This window comes from Schistocerca nitens, chromosome 4, assembly GCF_023898315.1.
Source record: "Schistocerca nitens isolate TAMUIC-IGC-003100 chromosome 4, iqSchNite1.1, whole genome shotgun sequence".
In the NCBI taxonomy this organism is placed as follows: domain Eukaryota; kingdom Metazoa; phylum Arthropoda; class Insecta; order Orthoptera; family Acrididae; genus Schistocerca; species Schistocerca nitens.
The window spans coordinates 70,262,840-70,284,902 of NC_064617.1; the positions used below are offsets into that span (position 1 = coordinate 70,262,840).

General features: G+C 44.9%; 1 non-coding gene across 1 annotated transcript; it reads right to left on the bottom strand.

Annotated features, from left to right (window-relative positions):
* Positions 1-21,498: 21,498 nt before the first annotated feature.
* On the bottom strand, positions 21,499-21,571 carry Trnaa-cgc (transfer RNA alanine (anticodon CGC)). Its single transcript has one exon. It is a non-coding gene; the product is annotated as a tRNA-Ala (tRNA).
* Positions 21,572-22,063: the final 492 nt, after the last annotated feature.

Consider the following 22,063-nt stretch of genomic DNA (forward strand, 5'->3'; position numbering starts at 1 on the left):
AAGGAAGATTTTACACTAGCGAGGCATCGTTCTCACAGTAAGCATGGCTATGTTTTGCCAGAAAACGTCTACCTAGGCGAGACCACAGTTTTCAATTATAGGGAGATATATTCTTTCCACGCCGACCATTTCCAATTTCTGAAGGAAGACAGTCGTGCCCGTGAAAAATATTTTTTTGCCACTCGTTAAAAGAACCTGGCGACTTTCTGGCGTCAGGTGGGTCTACAGTCTTGCCTCCACTAAACACATGCACCATATCGTCCTAGCTTCTAACAAGAGAATGCTTAGAGTTTTATGGCATTTCCACCATGTGCACAAAAGCTCAGTTTACGTTAGTCTGTCTTAAATGGCTTACTTCACCCACTTTCCGTCATCTGGCCACCTTCATGTCGGACTGCTGCCTGGCCCAGGTAAAGTGTCTTGTGAGCCGGTGAGTTTCTGTTTCACGCTAAGCAGAAGCAGTGGGGAGCATCGGCCAGAAGTTCCTCTGCAGGTAAGATCGACTGAGCGCTGCTTCCCAGAATCACTCACACGTCCAGGTCGCTGCACTCAGCATTTATGGCGCCCAATTCATCTCTCGCCATGTTCTCCGTCTCCTTAACTATGGCCCCTCAGGTACATGTTCTCTACAGGCTACACATGCAGTTATAAGAACATTCTGCTCACAATTTCCTCATGTAGAATGTCATAAACCACACGTGCCAAATGTAGTAGTGAGGAACACCAAAATCATGACCTAAAATATGAATGTTAATCCGACTAACAATGTTGTTAAAGTGAGAGACTGGCGTGCCACCTGTCAAATTCAGGGTTGAAGAAATAAAAACTTTGAGGTTTCCCGATGACATTGTGATTCTGTCAGAGACAGCAAAGGACTTGGAAGAATAGTTAACGGAACGGATAGTGTTTTGAAAAGAGGACATAGGATGAACGTCAACAAAAGCAAAACAAGGATAATGCAATGTAGTAGAACTAAATCAGGTGATGCTATGGGAATCAGATTAGGAAACGAGACACTTAAAGTAGTAGATGAGTTTTCCTATGTGGTCAGCAGTATAACTGTTGATGGCTGAAGTACAGAAGATATAAAATATAGACCGGCAAAAGCAATAAAAGCATTTCTGAAGAAGAGAAATCTGTTAGCATCTAATATAGAGTTAAGCTTTAGGAAGTTTTTTCTGAACGTATTTGTCTGGAGTAGCCATGTATGGAAGATAAACAGTTTAGATAAAAAGAGAATAGAACCTTCTGAATTGCGGTGCTATAGAAGAATGTTGAAGATTAGATCGATCGATCACGTAACTAATGAGAAGCTACTGAACAGAATTAATGAGAAAATAAATTTGTGGCACAACCTGACTAGAAGGAGGAATCGGTTGATAGGGCGTATTCTGAGACATAAAGGTTTCGCAAATTTAATACTAGAGGGAAATGCGGGGGAATGAATACAGTAAACAGGTTCAGAAATATGTAAGTTGCAGTAGTTATTTGGAAAAGAAGGGGATCGCACAGGATAGGGTAGCATGGAGAGTTGCATCAAACCAGTCTTGAGACTGAATACCACGACAACAGCATCATATGAAGAGGCTTGGACAGGACAGACTGTAGCGGAGGCTAAAAACCACAACAAAACGCAAGAGATATGAGCAATAGAAAGAAGTTACACATAAATAGTCCTGTAGACCCGCACTGTCGGATTATTAGCTGATGATGATGTCGTTCATAGGGAAATATTATCACGTTGGTGCCAATGTTGATTCTGGAACAATTGCTCAATTTGGAGACTCATGAGGTTCACAACTTACTCCTTCCTAGATCTCGCACTTGCGTGTGATGTTGGTGTAGAGGCAGTGTACCGTTTATAGAGACCCAAGCACATTATTGCACAGTGGCAACTAACGAATATATAGTAGATCAACAGAGACACTTAAAGTAGTAGATGAGTTTTCCTATGTGGTCAGCAGTATAACTGTTGTTGTCTGAAGTTGAGTGTTGTGTTATGTTATTGGCCTATGTGCAGTATCTCAAAAGTGAACCGTAAGAGGAAGTTGACGAACTGCCATTCGAATGGGGTCTTCACCCAGTTCAAGCTAATGCTGGGTTAGTTGCCCCAGAGGCGCTGCGAATGAATTTTTAGCTAGTCCCTGCCTCTTTTTGGTGTCGACAGTACCTTTAACACAAACTGCTTCTCTCCTAAGTCGCAAGTTTCTGTACATCTGCGTGAGAGAAATAGGTTACATGCCCGTATTAGGCTGCGTCCATTTCGTAACATTAAATCCATGGTTACTGGCAGTGGCACAAACTCATTAACTTTCTACGGCGTTGATTGCGTTTGCCTGCGTCACGCAGCCAAACACTTGTCTCGATGCCCATCAGTTGCAGGAAGACGTCCTGCAACACTCTAGATATGGTCAGCTAATTTTGAGCGCCCAGCAGACAGACGGCACTCATTCCTAATTTCGTAAAGCGCCCGGCGGCACCGTCCGGCAACTACAGCACAGATCAGTTTTTCAAACGGTCACGTTGCTCCTGAACCTGTGCTAGGCAATAATAATTAGACGTGAGCTTACATGTGTGGTCCACGTCTCAAATTTCGGGGGAAGAAATTGAGGGACAGCTGTCGGCATAATATTGGTGTGTCGAAATTCATGAAAAGAAAAAAGCCTCCGTTCATATTTTGCCAGTGGTGTAAGAAAGGTTGAACTTGAAAGTGAGAGAACACTTGGAGTTACGACAGTGGTAGACTGTCGGAAGACGTCCCGGTATCTTTTGGTGGACGAACTGCATTGAAAGAAAGAAGATCAGGCTTCAACGTAACGTCGACGAAGAGGTAGTTACTGAAAATGCGTGTACCCGAATTGGGGAAGAAGGGGCAAGGTTATCGGCGGCGTCCCTTTCAAAAACAGCCTCAGTGTTTGTTTTAAGTGATTTAAGGAAACATAGGGAAACCTGATGGCCAGACAGCTATTTGTACTTTATTCCTCCCGAATACAAGTTGACTGCCTTAAAACCGCGCCAAATGGTTCAAATGGCTCTGAGGACTATGGGACTTAGCTTCTGAAGTCATCAGTCCCCTAGAACCTATAACTACTTAAACGTAACTAACCTAAGGACATCAGACACATCCATGCCCGAGGCAGGATTCGAACCTGCGACCGAAGCGGTCGCGCGGTTCCAGACTGTAGCGCCTAGAACCGCTCGGCCACCCCGGCCGGCCAAGCCGCGCCACCCCGCTCGGTTGTGTTTTTTGTTGTCTGTTGTGTTGAAGGATTGAGCTATACTGGAGGCAAGGCAAACACAGACAGGAGAGCCAGGTGTGGGACTCGAGCTTCACCCTGCGTATCAAATGTTCCTGTTACACTGCATGAGAAAAAAAGTGAAGTAGGGGGAGAGGAGGAAACCAAATGAAGGTTTACAGGCTCAGAGGGTATTTGAAGTTATTGCAATGATCACACTATAGAGTCGAATTTATAAATAACTTGGTGTAGGACTCTTGATATTTTTAAAAATGTCGGGAATCCGACATACCAGTATTTAAAAACGTCATTATCAGCTCTCGGTACATCGAAAAAAGTATCGATGTATCAACGGAAAATATTTCGACCTATCTTCAGATAACAATATCGGTTGCACATTGTTAACTATTAAATTTTTGTACTATTCTGAACTACACAAGGATCTAAGTTATTGAGGTAACGAAGTAGGATGAAGGACGAGCAATAAGAGCTTTTCTCGGTTGCGGCAGCAGAAAGAGGGAGAGACGCCAGATTGGGTCCTTTGTGACAGAAGCAGGCGTTCTCAGGAGGGGTCGAGCGAAGAACTATACTACTTGACGCTGCCACCGTTAAGAGACATGTTCGCTTCCCTTTTGCAGAGTCCATCCAGAATTGTAACTCCTAGGCAACAAGGATTAGACAGGTACTAGTCTCTAAAGAAAGGTGGCTGCCGTTACTGCGGCACAGAAAGGAAAGGATCACCATCATACAGTGAAACGGCCGCAGTAGCTTCAATGACTAGCTGGGAGGACACATTAATTAGTAACTAATCTTAACGTCGTAGAGATACATCAAAACAGCATTTGCTACGAATACATAGTTCATAAAAGATATTTGAAACCCTGAATTATTATCTCCCTAAGTTACTGTAAATTGTTGGCTCTGTCCCCATTGAAAACTTTCTTCTCTAAAATTTAGCGAGTAAAGATGTCAGTGCAGACAGGAAGATGTCTGGGATAACCTCGTGATCTCAGTGTTTTGAAGACTTCACATTTAAGAGAACTCTTCGAGTACATAGAACTGTGACAAGCATAAGTTTAAAAATAGGTTTGACTGTCTCACTTATCGTTTGCTTGATTAACTCTGTCACTGTTGTTACTTGTTTGTGGAATGTGTACTTGCTTAACCAGTTTTTCTCATTATTTTTTTAGTAGTAAAACTGGTAAGGAGCTTTGGTCTTTCATCTTATTCATATACGGGATTCTTTTTAATTGAGATGACTAAATATCACGAAAACGACGCACTGTACGAAAAAAATGTTCTAAGTAAAGACCCCCCCATGAACCATGGACCTTGCCGTTGGTGGGGAGGCTTGCGTGCCTCAGCGATACAGATGGCCGTACCGTAGGTGCAACCACAACGGAGGGGTATCTGTTGAGAGGCCAGACAAACGTGTGGTTCCTGAAGAGGGGCAGCAGCCTTTTCAGTAGTTGTAGGGGCAACAGTCTGGATGATTGACTGATCTGGCCTTGTAACACTAACCAAAACGGCCTTGCTGTGCTGGTACTGCGAACGGCTGACAGCAAGGGGAAACTACAGCCGTAATTTTTCCCGAGGGCATGCAGCTTTACTGTATGATTAAATGATGATGGCGTCCTCTTGGGTAAAGTATTCCGGAGGTAAAATAGTCCCCCATTCGTATCTCCGGGCGGGGACTACTCAAGAGGACGTCATTATCAGGAGAAAGAAAACGCGTTCTGCGGATCGGAGCGTGGAACGTCAGATCCCTTAATCGGGCAGGTAGGTTAGAAAACTTAAAAAGGGAAATGGATAGGTTAAAGTTAAATATAGTGGGAATTAGTGAAGTTCGGTGGCAGGAGGAACAAGACTTTTGGTCAGATGAATACAGGGTTATAAATACAAAATCAAATAGGGGTAATGCAGGAGTAGCTTTAATAATGAATAGGAAAATAGGAGTGCGGGTAAGCTACTACAAACAGCATAGTAAACGCATCACTGTTGCCAAGAAAGACACGAAGCCCACACCTACTACAATAGTACAAGTTTATATGCCAACTAGCTCTGCAGATGATGAAGAAATAGATGAAATGCATGACGAGATAAAAGAAATTATTCAGGTAGTGAAGGGAGACGAAAATTTTATAGTCATGGGTGACTGGAATTCGTAAGTAGGAAAAGGGAGAGAAGGAAACATAGTAGGTGAATATGGATTGGGGGGAAAGAAATGAAACAGGAAGCCCCCTGGTAGAATTTTTTGCAGAGTACAACTTAATCATAGCTAACACTTGTTTCAAGAATCATAAAAGAAGGTTGTACACATGGAAGAATCCTGGAAATACTAGAAGGTATCAGATATATTATATAATGGTAAGACACAGATTTAGGAACCAGGAATTAAATTGTAAGACATTTCCAGGGGCAGATGTGGACTCTGACCACAAGCTATTGGTTATGAGCTGTAGATTAAAACTGAAGAAACTGCAAAAAGTTGGGAGTTTAAGGAGATGGGACCTGGATAAACTGAAAGAACCAGAGGTTGTACAGAGTTTCATGGGGAGCATAAGGGAACAATTGTCACAAATGGGGGAAAGAAGTACACTAGAAGAAGAATGGGTAGCTCTAAGGGATGAAGTAGTGAAGGCAGCAGAGGATCAAGTAGGTAAAAAGACGAGGGCTAGTAGAAATCCTTGGGTAACAGAAGAAATATTGAATTTAATTGATGAAAGGAGAAAATATAAAAATGCAGTAAATAAAGCAGGCAAAAAGGAATACAAACGTCTCAAAAATGAGATCGACAGGAAGTGCAAAATGGCTAAGCAGGGATGGCTAGAGGACAGATGTAAGGATGTAGAGGCTTATATCACTAGGGGTAAGATAGATACTGCCTACAGGAAAATTAAAGAGACCGTTGGAGAAAAGAGAACCACTTGTATGAATATCAAGAGCTCAGATGGAAACCCAGTTCTAAGCAAAGAAGGGAAAGCAGAAAGGTGGAAGGAGTACATAGAGGGTCTATACAAGGGCGACGTACTTGAGGACAATATTATGGAAATGGAGGAGAATGTAGATGAAGACGAAATGGGAGATACAATACTGCGTGAAGAGTTTGACAGAGCACTGAAAGACCTGAGTCGAAACAAGGCCCCGGGAGTAGACAACATTCCATTAGAACTACTGACGGCCTTGGGAGAGCCTGTCCTGACAAAACTCTACCAACTGGTGAGCAAGATGTATCAGACAGGCGAAATACCCTTAGACTTCAAGAAGAATATAATAATTGCAATCCCAAAGAAAGCAGGTGTTGACAGATGTGAAAATTACCGAACAATCAGTTTAATAAGCCACAGCTGCAAAATACTAACGCGAATTCTTTACGGACGAATGGAAAAACTAGTAGAAGCCAACCTTGGGGAAGATCAGTTTGGATTCCGTAGAAATATTGGAACACGTGAGGCAATACTGACCTTAAGACTTATCTTAGAAGAAAGAATAAGGAAAGGCAAACCTACGTTTCTATCATTTGTAGACTTAGAGAAAGCTTTTGACAATGTTGACTGGAATACTCTCTTCCAAATTCTAAAGGTGCCAGGGGTAAAATACAGGGAGCGAAAGGCTATTTACAATTTGTACAGAAAGCAGATGGCAGTTATAAGAGTCGAGGGACATGAAAGGGAAGCAGTGGTTGGGAAGGGAGTGAGACAGGATTGTAGCCTCTCCCCGATGTTATTCAATCTGTATATTGAGCAAGCAGTGAAGGAAACAAAAGAAAAATTCGGAGTAGGTGTTAGAATCCAGGGAGAAGAAATAAAAACTTTGAGGTTCGCCGATGACATTGTAATCCTGTCAGAGACAGCAAAGGACTTGGAAGAGCAGTTGAACGGAATGGACAGTGTCTTGAAAGGAGGATATAAGATGAACATCAAGAAAAGCAAAACGAGGATAATGGAATGTAGTCGAATTAAGTCTGCTGATGCTGAGGGAATTAGATTAGGAAATGAGATACTTAAAGTAGTAAAGGAGTTTTGCTATTTGGGGAGCAAAATAACTGATGATGGTCGAAGTAGAGAGGATATAAAAGGTAGACTGGCAATGGCAAGAAAAGCGTTTCTGAAGAAGAGAAATTTGTTAACATCGAGTATAGATTTAAGTGTCAGGAAGTCGTTTCTGAAAGTATTTGTATAGAGTGTAGCCATGTATGGAAGTGAAACATGGACGATAAATAGTTTAGACAAGAAGAGAATAGAAGCTTTCGAAATGTGGTGCTACAGAAGAATGCTGAAGATTAGATGGGTAGATCACATAACTAATGAGGAGGTATTGAATAGAATTGGGGAGAATAGGAGTTTGTGGCACAACTTGACGAGAAGAAGGGACCGGTTGGTAGGACATGTTCTGAGGCATCAAGGGATCACAAATTTAGCATTGGAGGGCAGTATGGAGTGTAAAAATCATAGAGGGCGACCAAGAGATGAATACACTAAGCAAATTCAGAAGGACGTAGGTTGCAGCAAGTACTGGGTGATGAAGAAGCTTGCACAGGATAGAGTAGCATGGAGAGGTGCAGCAAACCAGTCTCAGGACTGAAGACCACAACAACAACAAGAAGTAAAGACGTCTGGCTGTGCTACTATGGCCACCTCCTAGCCACCTCCCTTGTGTGGATTGGGTCAACTTACTATTTTTAAACGGAAGCCCCCACTCCTCTCCCCATTTTATTGCATTTCTGATTCTATGCCAATAAATACGTACAGATTTCTCAAACAGCTGTTTCCTGTTAGTGTTAGGCGGTGCTGTAATTCACAAATATCAAGTGTGCCCATTTGATAATGGACTCAATAGGTTCAAACAAACTGTTGCATGTGACTTTGTGGTGTAGCTTGGGTGGCTGAATTACATGGGATAGTCTGTTAGCATCCACAACTGTAAACGCTCCCTTGCTATGCCGTGCTTGCTGTAATTACATATCTTGAACCTTATTCGTGCAGACTGGCAGTAACTTGATACATTCACGTTTCATTCTTGTCAGATAACGGAGTTTAACGTTGTGTCAATGCTGATATGACCAGCGCCCCTTTAAGAAATATAAGCTTTCTGTGTGGCCAACTATTGCTCCTTATTAATATCATAAACTTAGTCTGTTTTAGTGCACCACTCCTCGGATCCTGTAATTGGTCGCATTTTCCTCCAGTGTTATTGGGCAATCAATGCAGGTCGTTTATGGCGGTTCAAACGGTCTGGGCCGATCAGTTGATGGAGGAAGGAAGCTTCCCAATGCAGTAACCGTATCTGTAATATTTCTGTGACAAAGGAGAACGGGTTGGCACCTTGGCCTTGGATTATTATGGACTACAGGGGGACAATTATTGAACTGTGTGAAAAAAACGTAAATTAGTTACGAACTACGGCGTGCACACACATTATTCAACATGTTAACGTCAGTGCAGATATTCGGATTTAGGTTATGACATGTTCGACGTGCCTGCCATCATTGGCAATGATATGGCGCAGACGAATAGCGACATTCTGCACGATCCGCTGAAGTTTCGGAACATGGATGTTGTCGATGACCTCCTGAATGGCCGTTTTCAGCTCAACAATGGTCTTGGGGTTACTGCTGTACACCCTCTCTTTAATATAATCCCACAAAAAACGTCGCATGTGTCCAGTTCTGGAGCATATGGAGGCCAATGGACTCTCATGCCAGTGGCCTCTGGGGACCCCAGAGCCAGAATGTGGTCCCCATAGTGTTCCTCACTCGTGCTTCGATGGGGTCGAGCTCCGTCTTGCATGAATTATATCTTTTCGAAATCAGGATTGCTATGGATAATGGGGATGAAATCATCTTCCAAAATCTTCACACACCGTTCGGTAGTCATCGTGCCACCAAGGAATATCGCACCGATTATTCCGTGACTGGACATTTCACACCACATAGTCACCCGCTGAGGTTGAAGAGACTTCTCGATCGCGAAATGCGGATTCTCAGTCCCCCCAATGCTCTAGTTTTGCTTATTGACGGACACCTCCAAATGAAATGGCCGACAACAACAAGTCGCTTGCGCATGCGCATACTAAGTCCCGCCATTCCCTGCGGCCAACTGTGCCATTTGAACGTCCTAACGTTAACCGTTCAGAAATTATGACGATTTTATTTCATATAGTTCAATAATTGTCATCCTGTACATAACAGTTGCGTTACAGTTATTATGTTTAATTGTTTTTGTTAACAGTGACTTGCTTAATTTGCTTACTAATTGGCAACTGAACTGTATTTGCTAGCAGTTTTTGTACAGCATGTGCGAGTGCACGAAATTCATTTAATCACGTTTTAATCTCTGTAAATGGTTACTAGGGAGTTATTCAACGTTGGTTTTACGATTTCAGCCAGTTGTGTATCTTCAGCAATGATTTTTTCTGAAAAGAAGTGATCAATGTCCTATTGTGTTGGTATGCTTGATGTTATAATTTTAATCAGCCATTAGCTTAACGTTAGTATTTGTTAGCCTTAAGTTATGGCACAAATTCAAGGAGTTATTAGTGGTTGAAGATGGTGATTGCCTTAATAATTGCTAAATATGTAAGGCAAACGTCTTGCATAAAATACCATTATTCTGAATATTTTCTTTGGATCTGAAAAATATTCTCCTTTTTAAGATTTCAATATCATAAATGCATGCAATTAGTTTGCTATATCAAATTAAGCTTGTCAATCGTTAAATAAATTTTCTGCTTTAAAATTTTAACGGTGAATGGTGTTGCTGTTGTGTTACCCTTGCGTTCCCCTTCCACACCGCAGCCCTTGTGCTGGTTTTTACTTTTCCCCTGATAAAACCCTTTTCAGGGGCGATGAGCTCCGACTCCGCGTTCAAACACATCCCAGATGAGTTCGGTCTCGGATCTGGCGAGTTGGGTGGCCAGCAGATCAATTGGAACTCGCATCTGTGTTCCTCGAACCGCTGACTCTAGAACCATCGGACTGTTTGATTTCGGTGGCCTTGCTGGAACCATGCCATCAGGGTAACTCTGTCAGTGAGTGCTACAAGGCTATCAGTGGAATACAAAACCACAGTAATAAAGTAAAATGTCCATGAAGTGATAGTGACAGGCACACATATTGTAGATAGTGAAATCAAGGAGCCCAATAATGAGAAGGAAGGGGACTCGCCGAAATCAAATACCCCAACGGCAAGAGCCAAGAGGACTTACCGAAACCAGGGAAACCAATGGGAACAGAAAACTATCACATCCATGTTGTTGTTCCTGGCTCATGCTAAACGTGGTTTCTAACCAGACTTTTAAACGGCAAACCACACAAGTCAAATGTGGAACGCTAAAGTAAATAACACAAATATCAACCGTCAGAACATAAAGGTTTACTTTTACATCGTAAATGAAATGTGGAATCAAAGGCATCGGTTGTTAATCGCAAAAGTAGCGACAGTTGAAAAAAATGGTTCAAATGGCTCCGAGCACTATGGGACTTAACATTTATGGTCATCAGTCCCCTAGAACTTAGAACTAATTGAACCTAACTAACCTAAGGTCATCACACAACACCCAGTCATCACGAGGCAGAGAAAATAACTGACCCCGCCGGGAATCGAACCCGGGAACCCGAGCGCAGGAAGCAAGAACGCTACCGCACGACCACGAGCTGCGGACGAACAGTTCATATTTGACCATTACAGCGCTATCTACCACGAACGGAAAGTAATGGTTTGAGTAAACCGTACGTATTTTATGGCGTAGAATCAGAATATGCAATACAATGAGGGGGCGGGGGCTAGGGTTCCCACTTGAAAACGCGAAGTTAGTACATACAGTAAAGGTGGTTAGGAACTGTCCAGTTGTAGCAGAGAGAGAGTTCCATTTATCAATATCAACTTTTGACCTAGAACAGTTTTTCGTGTGTTGCGTTATTTTCTTGATATATATTTGCCTCAAGTTAAAACAAACACTCTGTATATATTGGGCAGACGCTTCTTCCATGAAGTTGAGATCCGCGCTTTCAGCATTCTAAGTCAAAGCAATGCGTTGAGAGTTCAGACTAAGGAAGTTTCACCTTTGCGAAAAGTCATCTTGATCAGCTACGAGCAAATGCGAGGAGGAGGCCTTAGCGAATGAAAGCGATGGTGGCTGCGGCCCGACCTGCTGCAAGGGGCGAGGGAGAGCTTTTTTTGTACGAGTGTGACAGGTTTCTGCAGATCTATCTGTCTTTCTATCTCAAATAACTTCTGATTTTCCCCACGTAGATGTTACGTTATTAATTTTCACTCAGTACTGTAACAAAAACAAAGCCCGATAGCTGAAAGATTGCTACGGTCTGAATGACAATAAAATTGGAAATTTGTGGTAAGATCTTACGGGACCAAACTGCGAAGGTCATCGGTCCCTAAGATTACACCCTACTTAATCTAACTTAAACTACCTTACACTAAGGACAACACATACGCCCATGCCCGAGGGAGGACTCGAAGTTCCGACGGAGGGAGCCGCGCGGACCGTGTCTATACGCCCAAGACCGCGCGGCTACCCCGCGCGGCGTCTGAATAACGACGCAGTATTTGTGACAACTGGTGCTTGGTGCATAATAGGGTCACCATTTCCGCATCCCAAGTGTTAGTGATCGTTACAAGCTGACCGTGACTTAAGGCCAGAATCGTGCAACGGTGGTATGAGCAGCAACATAGTGAGCTCTGGTTGATGTCGTGGCCCACAGTCGCCTGATCTGAGCCAGATGGAACACATCTGGGACGCTATAGGGTGCCAGCCCCGCACACAGAAACCACCGGCTCGTAATTTACCGGACTTGCGTAGACATCTAGTGTGACATACCTCTGGAAACCTACCAAGGACTTGTAGCAATCACGTCACGCTGAATCGCTACCGTAATGCGACCGACACGCTGCTAATAAGGGAAACTCCCCATCGCACCCCTCCTCCACCCCCACCCCCTTCAGATTTATTGCTAAGATGGCCCAGTGGACAGCTCGTAAAAAAGTGACATAGTTCAAGCATGCAAACATGAAGAAGGTCGACTGAACTGTGAAAAAAGAAACAAAATTGAAACAGTGAACGGTCCAGATTCAAGATGTACAATATCGAGCGAACTTCAACAGCGAAGGCGTCCTGCTCGTATGGTCATGGTGTTGGACTGCGAAGGGAGAGATGCGGGCTCAAATCTTCCTGGTGATCCGTATTTTTTTCACAAAATTATGAACTGTTTGTCCGGTAATTGACGTGTCTGTGTCTTGGAGTAAGGTCTGTTTGCAACAGCTGTAGTGGTTAATAAAAAAGAAAAAGAGAAGAAAAGAAAATAACAGGTTGAAAATGTGGGAAGAAATGGTGAATAAAAAGGGGTTTTTAAAACCGTTAATGGCCGTGAGAAAGGGAAAGAATGAAATGCAAATCGGTCTTCGTATTACAGAAAAGCTATCGGACTTCGTGATTCGGAAAAGCCATTGTTGGGGTGATCCTTGTGGCGTTTCTGAGAGAAAGTCAAACCAATTTCCACTACAAAAATTATATGAAAGAGAACAGAGAATAACAAAATGTGATTAACAAGGGGAAATGGCGTAGATAAGAGTGCATTCATTACCAAGTTAATATGTCTTATCTCGTGTGGCGTTCAGGTCTTGTTCTCCAACAATTTCCTGCTTCATTTCTGCATGAAAAAGTCGTAGCTGCTCCAAAATCTTGCAGTAAATTTCATCGTCCAGGAATTACTAATATCTACGAATGAATACTGTTGTGTCGATTCCCTAAGGTCTCGACACAATGAGTGGCTAGGTGCACGCGAAACTAACGCAGACGGGCGTAAATTCTGAAACAGGAGACTGGATGAAAACTATAAAGAAAAGAAGAGAGATTTTAATATACTTAACTTTAATGTAGTCTTGTTCTTGTTGAAATACATCTCTTGCATAGTAGTAAGCAATTAGCAATGATACACATGGCGCCTTGCTAGGTAGTAGCGATGGACTAGCTGAAGGCTATTTAATCTGTCTCTCGGCAATTGAGAGGAATACTTGGTAGGTCTAGTCGCAAGCTATGTCGTCCGTCCAACTGGGGCGAGGTCAAGTCCGTGTCTTGTGACCTGCCATGTGGTGGCGCTAGGTTTGCGATTACATAGTGGCGACACGCGGGTCCGACATGTACTACAGGACCGCGGCCGATTTAAGTTACCACCTAGCAAGTGTGGTGTCTAGCGGTGACACCACATTCCTCCCCCGCAAATCGGCGAACGGTCGTGAGATAAGGCTTCCGCCTGCCGTGGGGAGGACCCCATGTTGACGTATGCGATGAGGTGGGGAGCCTAACAACAGGCGAGGCTGTGCCACCCGCACCCGGCCATTCGGTCCGAGGGGAGCTAGGAAACGCCTGCAAACCTAGTCCAGGGTGCACGTCAACATGAGGTGTTTGCGCACGTAATGATATAAGAGGAGCCGCGGGGTCGACCTCCATGTGGTCGGAGCACCCGACGGGCGAAGACGACATCTGGTCCGGAGCGGGCAAGAGGTCCATGGCGGAGGACGGCTGGTCACGGGAAGCAAGCGGCGGCGCGTGACCCAGGGAGGCGCGAGGCGGCTGCAGCGAAGCGTCCGCTGCTGGCGGCGCCGGCGGCGGCTGCGGCGGCGCGACGCCATGAGGCAAAATGGAAGGCATCGTCGGTAACACCTGGGGATGAGGCGAGCCAGTAGATGGGTCCCCAGGGCGCTGACCCGACGGCTCCGTCGCTGAAAGCAGACGGGGAGCGGCAGAACCCAGGCGACGACAGAGGCGCAGCTGATTGAGATGCCGACGCACCTCACCAGAGGCCCCCAAAACCAAATACATCGCGCGGCCGAGGCAGCGAAGAATGCGCCCTGCGAGCCAACGCTGTGAACCGCGATAGTTGCGATAATAGACAACGTCGCCAGGAGCAAAAGCAGGAGTCTGCCGCTGCACAGGAACCTGATGTGGCGGATGCAGCAAAGACATCAGAGTTCGATGAGGACGACCATGGAGCAACTCAGCCGGCGAGCGACCATCGCGGGGCTGAGAGCGATATGAGGACAAAAAGAGCAACAAAGCGTCCTCCCGAGAATGCGACTCTTTCAACTTCAACATCTGTGACTTGAAAGTCCGGACCAATCGTTCCGCGGCACCGTTTGACTGAGGCGAAAACGGCGCGGATGTCAGATGTTGAATACCATTGGCCTGGCAGAATGACTGAAAGTCTGCGGACATGAATTGTGGGCCATTGTCGGAAACAATAGTCTGCGGAAGACCTTCAATGCAAAAGATAGCAGACAAGGCTTGGATTGTGGCAGAAGACGTCGTGGAAGACATCCGGACAACAAAAGGAAAATTACTGAAAGCATCGACCACAACCAACCATCGAGCATTCCAGAACGGCCCAGCAAAATCGATGTGCAATCGTTGCCAAGGGGAAGTGGCTTTCGGCCATGCAAAGAATTTCCGCGGCGGTGCGGATTGTTGTTCGGCACACGCCACGCAAGAGGAGCACATATTCGTAATCGCAGCATCGATTCCGAACCAAGTACAGTGCTGACGAGCAAGCTGTTTCGTTCGCACTATACCCCAATGTCCTTGGTGAAGAAGCTTTAAGACAGAGGACTGTAACGAACGTGGGACCACGACTCGGGATTGATCATTATCGGAACGCAACAACAAAACACCACGTCGGACAAAAAGTCTCTCCTTGTGAGCAAAAAAACGGCGAACCAAAGGATCCTCGATCCGTGACTTTGACAAGGGCCATTGCGTAGCAACAAAACGCAAAACGGAAGCAAGGACAGGGTCAGCAGCTGTGGCAGTAGCTACACGACGAAATCAATCGGAAACGATGCGACCACGTCATCGGCTTCCGAATCAATGAACATGCAAGCAAGTTCGGAAGAATCGAATGCCTTATCCTCAGCAACAGGCAAACGGGACAACGCATCAGCGTTTCCGTGCTTAGCAGTGGACCGATACAAGATATCGTAGCGGTACTGCGAGAGAAAAAGTGACCAGCGAATGAATTTCTGCGCTGTACGTGGAGGTACAGGCGTGTTCGGATGAAAAAGCGATGTCAAAGGCTTGTGGTCCGTGATGATGGTAAAGTGACGACCATACAAGAAATCGTGAAACTTTGTTACACCAAACACAAGAGCCAAAGCTTCCTTCTCTATTTGTGAATAATTTCTTTGCGCAGATGAGAGCAATTTGGACGCAAAGGCAATAGGGCGATCATGCGAGCCATCCTTGTGCGCAAGCACAGCACCGATCCCGAAATCCGATGCATCTACCATCAACAAAAGGGGTTTTCGGGGATCGAATGGCGTAAGGCAAGTATTGGAAAGTAACGCCGATTTCAACTGGCGAAAGGCGCGTTCGCATTCCGTCGTCCAGACGAACGGAACACCTTTACGGCGTAAGCGATGAAGCGGAGCTGAAATGGAAGAAGCATTGCGCACAAATCGGTGATAATAATTTACCTTACCCAGCACACTCTGTAGCTGTTTTAAGTTCTGCGGTGACGGCAAGTCCTGAATGGCACGAAGGTGCTCTGGACTCGGATGTATACCTTGGGCATTTATGACATGCCCCAGGTACGGTAAGTCACGAGCAAAAAACACACATTTGTCCTTCCTCAAGCGAAGACCATTCTGACGCAATACCTGAAATAATGTTCGGAGATTCTGCAAATGTTCTGCTTCTGTCTTTCCTGAGATTACAATATCGTCCAGATAGTTCGCAGCCGTAGGGACCGACGCACAAATAGTTTGTCAATATTGCTGAAATAAAGCAGGGGCGGATGCACACCCGAATGGCAGTCTTTTGAAGCGATACAAGCCAAGATGCGTGTTTACCACTAAGACGCGCTGGGATTCTTCGTCCACAGGTATCTGCAAGTACGCATCTGCTAGGTCCAATTTTGAAAAATATTTTCCCGGGCACAGTTTGTCAAAAAGATCTTCCGGGCGGGGCAAAGGAAAAGTAGCAGTCACTAGTTGTGGATTCACAGTTGCCTTGAAGTCCACGCAAAGTCTCAGTTTTCCGGAAGGTTTTGGCAAAATTACTAAGGGTGAGGCCCAGAGAGAAGCCTGCACACGTTCAATTACACCTTGAGATTCTAATTCGGCTAATGTTTTTGCGACCTCATCACGCAATGCGTGGGGAACATTGCGCGCTCTGAAAAATTTCGGGTGCGCGTTGTCTTTCAGTTCCAAATGCGCTTCATAGTTCTTAGCGCAACCAAGGCCCGGTGCAAAAATGTCTGCAAATTCTTCACAAAGACTAGAAACACTGGCGGAAGGCACAGTCTGATTCACGGATAGGACCGGATTTACAATAGACATATTAAACAATTGAAACAAATCTAAACCAAACAAGTTCACTGCACTAGAGGAACGAAGAACGTAAAATGACACAAGTTTTGTCTGTCCCTTGTATGTTGCAAGAAGGCTGCACTGTCCTAACACAGGGATATGCTGTCCTGAGTAACTAGTTAACGTAACATTTGCGGCACGCAATGGCGGTGCGCCCAGCTGTTTGTACGTGTCGTGATTGAGCAATGAAACTGCAGCTCCGGTATCGAGCTGGAATGGTATCACTTTTCCTGCAAAGTCTAAGTCCACAAAAAGTTTATTGTCTTGTTGACGACAAGAGCGACTGTCTCGTGCAATTTGAACTGAGACAGGTACAGAAGCACTTGCGACTTTACGGGATTTCCGGCGACGTCGACGCACACGTTGGGTGGGACGAACACAGTCACTGTTAGCTAAAGTGTCACTGGACGGGTGGGAATGAACTACATGAATGTCCATGGGCGAAGGTCCACGAGCCTGATTGTCCTGGATTCGATTCCGGCGCGAAGCAAAAGGCCTGGAATTTGTGCGATTGGCCGATCTTAACTTTGTCTGGCAAACACGTTGTACATGTCCTTTCTTGTGACAGTAAAAGCAAATAGCTTGGCGTGACGGGCAATTTTCACGCGAATGTCTAGTTGCACACCGCGGGCAAGATTTCACTGCATTTGCTTGCTTACGCGGCGCACGTGGTTGCAAGCTAGGCGGCCGCAGCGAAGTCGGGCGCGAGGGCCGCTTAGCGTCCCGTGCAGCGGGCCGGGCGGGCCGATTAATGTGACACACGGCTGGCGAAGTTTCAAATGATGCCTGAGCAAAGTCAAGTGTGTCTTGCCTGTCCAATATGTCTATCACTTGTTGCAGGGAGGGATTAACTAGCTTCAAAATCTGTTCCCTTATGCGAACATCAGAAACGTTCTGTGCAATTGCATCACGCACCATAGTATCTGAATATGGGAGGCCACATTCACAGGCAAACGCGCAGTCTCTAGTAAGTCCTTGCAAAGTTGCTACCCACTCCCTATTAGTCTGACCGGCGGTACGTTTTGTACGAAAAAACGTATACCGTTTTGCAACAACATTAACTGTTTCTTTGAAATAGGCATCTAAAGCCGACAAAATTTCCTCGTAGGTCAGAGTTGCTACGTCGCGTCGGGGAAACAATTTCACTATCACACGGTAGGTAGACACACCGACACAAGAAAGCAAAAACGGCTGCCGCTCTTTACCTTGAATTCCATAAGCAGTGAGGTGGAAGTTGAACTGATCGGCCCACTCAGTCCAGCTTTCGTTATGGGCCTCAAAGGGCCTAAATGGCGGTGCGACAGCGTTGTGTGGCTGCGGTAGCGATGAAGCGGCTGCCGCCGCATCGGTTTGCAGCGCACGTTGACCCTGGACGAGCTGTCCAAGGGCTTCCAATAACGCCTGCGTCTGCTGATTCTGCAAGCGAAAAAATTCGGACAGTACATCTGGAGAATGCGGCGAAGCCATGACACAAGCAAATTAGAGCAAATATAACACAAAGACTGCAACGTGGGCGCGGCACCACTCCTCGGCGCCAAAATATTGTTGTGTCGATTCCCTAAGGTCTCGACACAATGAGTGGCTAGGTGCACGCGAAACTAACGCAGACGGGCGTAAATTCTGAAACAGGAGACTGGATGAAAACTATAAAGAAAAGAAGAGAGATTTTAATATACTTAACTTTAATGTAGTCTTGTTCTTGTTGAAATACATCTCTTGCATAGTAGTAAGCAATTAGCAATGATACACATGGCGCCTTGCTAGGTAGTAGCGATGGACTAGCTGAAGGCTATTTAATCTGTCTCTCGGCAATTGAGAGGAATACTTGGTAGGTCTAGTCGCAAGCTATGTCGTCCGTCCAACTGGGGCGAGGTCAAGTCCGTGTCTTGTGACCTGCCATGTGGTGGCGCTAGGTTTGCGATTACATAGTGGCGACACGCGGGTCCGACATGTACTACAGGACCGCGGCCGATTTAAGTTACCACCTAGCAAGTGTGGTGTCTAGCGGTGACACCACAAATACCATCTTGATTTTGAATGGAATGTATTTTACGGTTGCTTCCATCCTCCAAATTTCATACAACCTTCCACAATACTATATGTCTGCACATCAATAAGTTTCTACGTCTTAATCAGACCAAGACTAACGAATATGTTTTTACGTCTGAATCATACCAAGACTAGCTAATAAGTAAGTGAGGCTTCCACTCTCAAAAGACAAGAGCGGATGGAAAACAAAAAGAGTTACAATTTTTGTATCTTCATTTTCTTATAAATATTTTCTCTGCCGTCGAGCGCTCATACAGCTGCGACGGTATAATTTATATCTGAGGGAACGAGTGTAGCGCGGCGAAATTCAAAGTCCCGCTACACAGCGAGTGTAACGTACATCCTATTTGTTCTACACAAGTACCACATGTTATGACTGTTGCCTTCTGTTTTGGAAGTTTTGACGATTGATTTCCTTTGTCGTAACATAGTTCACACGCTATTATTTATTGTTTTCATTTCTGTGAGAGATCTATGCGGCATCTCGCCTGCTCTCTTTATTCATTATATTTACTTGCGATGGTAATATAATTTTACGACATGATTCAAAATCCTATTACCAATGCATAGTATGACAATTGCCAAGACTACAGAAGGAGAACAGACACGTCAGTGACTGGTCGGAACATTGATAACATTGTGAAAAAAAAGATGCATTAGGGAGATTTTAACATGGATCTCCCGCTTTACAGTCATACACTGTGACCATACAACCACGACGCCGTGGTTCTTGCATTTGCCCGATGTTACACATCTTGGACCATCCACTGTTTCTATTTCATTTATTTTTCACAGTTCAGTATACCATCTTCGGCAGGCCGCCTTGGACGAGCGGTTCTAGGCGCTTCAGTCCGGAACCGAGCTGCTGCCACGGTCGCAGGTTCGAATCCTGCCTCGGCCATGGATGTGTGCCATGTCCGTTGGTTAGTTAGGCTTAAGGGGTTCTAAGTTCTAGCGGACTTATGACCTCAGAAGTTAAGTTCAAAAATGGTTCAAATGGCTCTGAGTACTATGGGACTCAACTACTGTGGTCGTCAGTCCCCTAGAACTTAGAACTACTTAAACCTAACTAACCTAAGGACATCACACACACCCATGCCCGAGGCAGGATTCGAACCTGCGACCGTAGCAGCAGCGCGGCTCCGGACTGGAGCGCCTAGAACCGCACGGCAACCGCGGTCGGCCAGAAGTTAAGTCCCATAGTGCTGAGAGCCACTAAACTGACACACAATATTTTTTTAGCTGTTTCTCACTTTGACTCTTTGTCACAGGTTCGTGCCGGCCGGAGTGGCCGAGCGGTTCTAGGCGCTACAGTCTGGATCCGCTCGACCGCTACGGTCGCAGGTTCGAATCCTGCCTCGGGCGTGGATGTGTGTGACGTCCTTAGTTAGGTTTAAGTAGTTCAAAGTTCTAGGGGACTGGTGACCTCAGATGTTAAGTCCCATAGTGCTCAGAGCCAACCATTTTTTTGTAATACCCGAAGTCCCTGTGCTATGTTCCTTTACATCTACATCTACATACATACGCTGCAAGCCACCGTATGATGCGTGGCGGAGGGTACTTCTTACCACTACAGATCATTTCCTTTCTCTCTTCCACTCGGAAAGCCAGCGATGAAAAGACAACTGTCTATATGCCTTCGTACGAGCCTAAGCTCCCTTACCTCATCTTGAGGACCCTTACGTGAAATGAACGTTGGTGCAGTAGAATCGATCTGCAGAGAGTCTCAAATGTCAGTTCTCTAAATTTTCTCAACAGCGTTCCTCGTAAAGAACGTCGCTTTCCCTCCAGGATTCCCATTTCAGTTCCCGAAGCATCTCCATAACACTTGAGTGTCGTTTTGACCTGCTGGCAGCAAATCTGGCAGCTCGGCTCTAAATTGCTCCGATGTCTTCCTTCAATCCGATCTGCTGCGGATCCCAAACAATCGAGCAGTACTCGACAATGAGTCGTACTAGTCTCCTGTATGTTATCCTTTACAGATAACCCACACTTTCCCAAGATTCTCCCAGTAAATCGAATTCGACTACTTGCCTTTCCTGCTACAGTCCTTACATGCTTATTCAATTTCATATTGCCCTGCAACGTTAAGGCTCCCCCCCCCCCCCTCCCTGCCTCCGCGGGGTCACTCGGATTTCTTCTTTGCGCCACTATACTTGGTTCACACAGTCAAAGTGAAAGACTGCAGGTGATGAAAGCTCAAAAAGAAGTAAGACTCCTTCACAGAGCGAAAGTAAAATTATGTTCTAATACGATTTCAAAAGAACAATGTCAAACATTACATACATACATACATACATTCCTTGTTCCATAGATCATCAATACGACATTTCGTAATGATGTGGAACGTGTCACTTTAACATAAGTTTTCTTTACACGAAATAAGTAATTAATTTTTTTTACATTTACTACTTCATATCTAACAATTCATCAATTGAGTAGAAGGAGTTGTCATGCAGAAATTCTTTTAATTTGCTTTTAAATGTTGGTTGGCTATCTGTGAGACTTTTAATACTATTTGGCAAATGACCAAAGATTTTTGTGGCAGCATAATTCACCCCTTTCTGTGCCAAAGTGAGATTTAATCCAGAATAGTGAATATCATCCTTTCTTTTAGTGTTGTAGCTATGCACTTCGCTGTTATTTTTGAACTGGGATCGGTTATTGGTGGTGGTGGGTAGTGTTTAACGTCCCTTCGACAACGAGGTCATTAGAGACGGAGCGCAAGCTCGGGTTAGGGAAGGATTGGGAAGGAAATCGGCCGTGCCCTTTCAAAGCAACCATCCCGCCATTTGCCTGAAACGATTTAGGGAAATCACGGAAAACCTAAATCAGGATGGCCGGAGACGGGATTGAACCGTCGTCCTCCGGAATGCGAGTCCAGTGCGCTAACCACTGCGCCACCTCGCTCGGTGATCGGTTATTAATGACAAATTTCATAAGTGAATATATGTATTGCGAAGGTACTGTGAATATACCCAGTTCCTTAAATAAATGTCTTCAAGGTGATCTTGGGTGGGCTCCAGCTACTATTCTGATTACACGCTTTTGTGCAATGAATACTTTCTCTCTTAATGACGAATTGCCCCAAAATGTGATGCCATATGAAAGCAGTGAATGAAAATAGGCACAGTAGGCTAATTTACTGATATGTTTATCACCAAAATTTGCAATAACTCTAATAGCATAAGTAGCTGAACCCAACCGTTTCAGCAGAGCATCGATGTGTTTGTTCCAATTCATTTTCTCATCAATGCGCACACCCAGAAATTTTGAGTATTCTACCTTAGCAACAGACTTCCGTTCATAGTCTATATTTATCAATGGTGTTATGCCATTAACTGTACAGAATTGTATAAACTGTGTTTCCTCATAAATTTAGTGAGAGTCCATTTGCAGAAA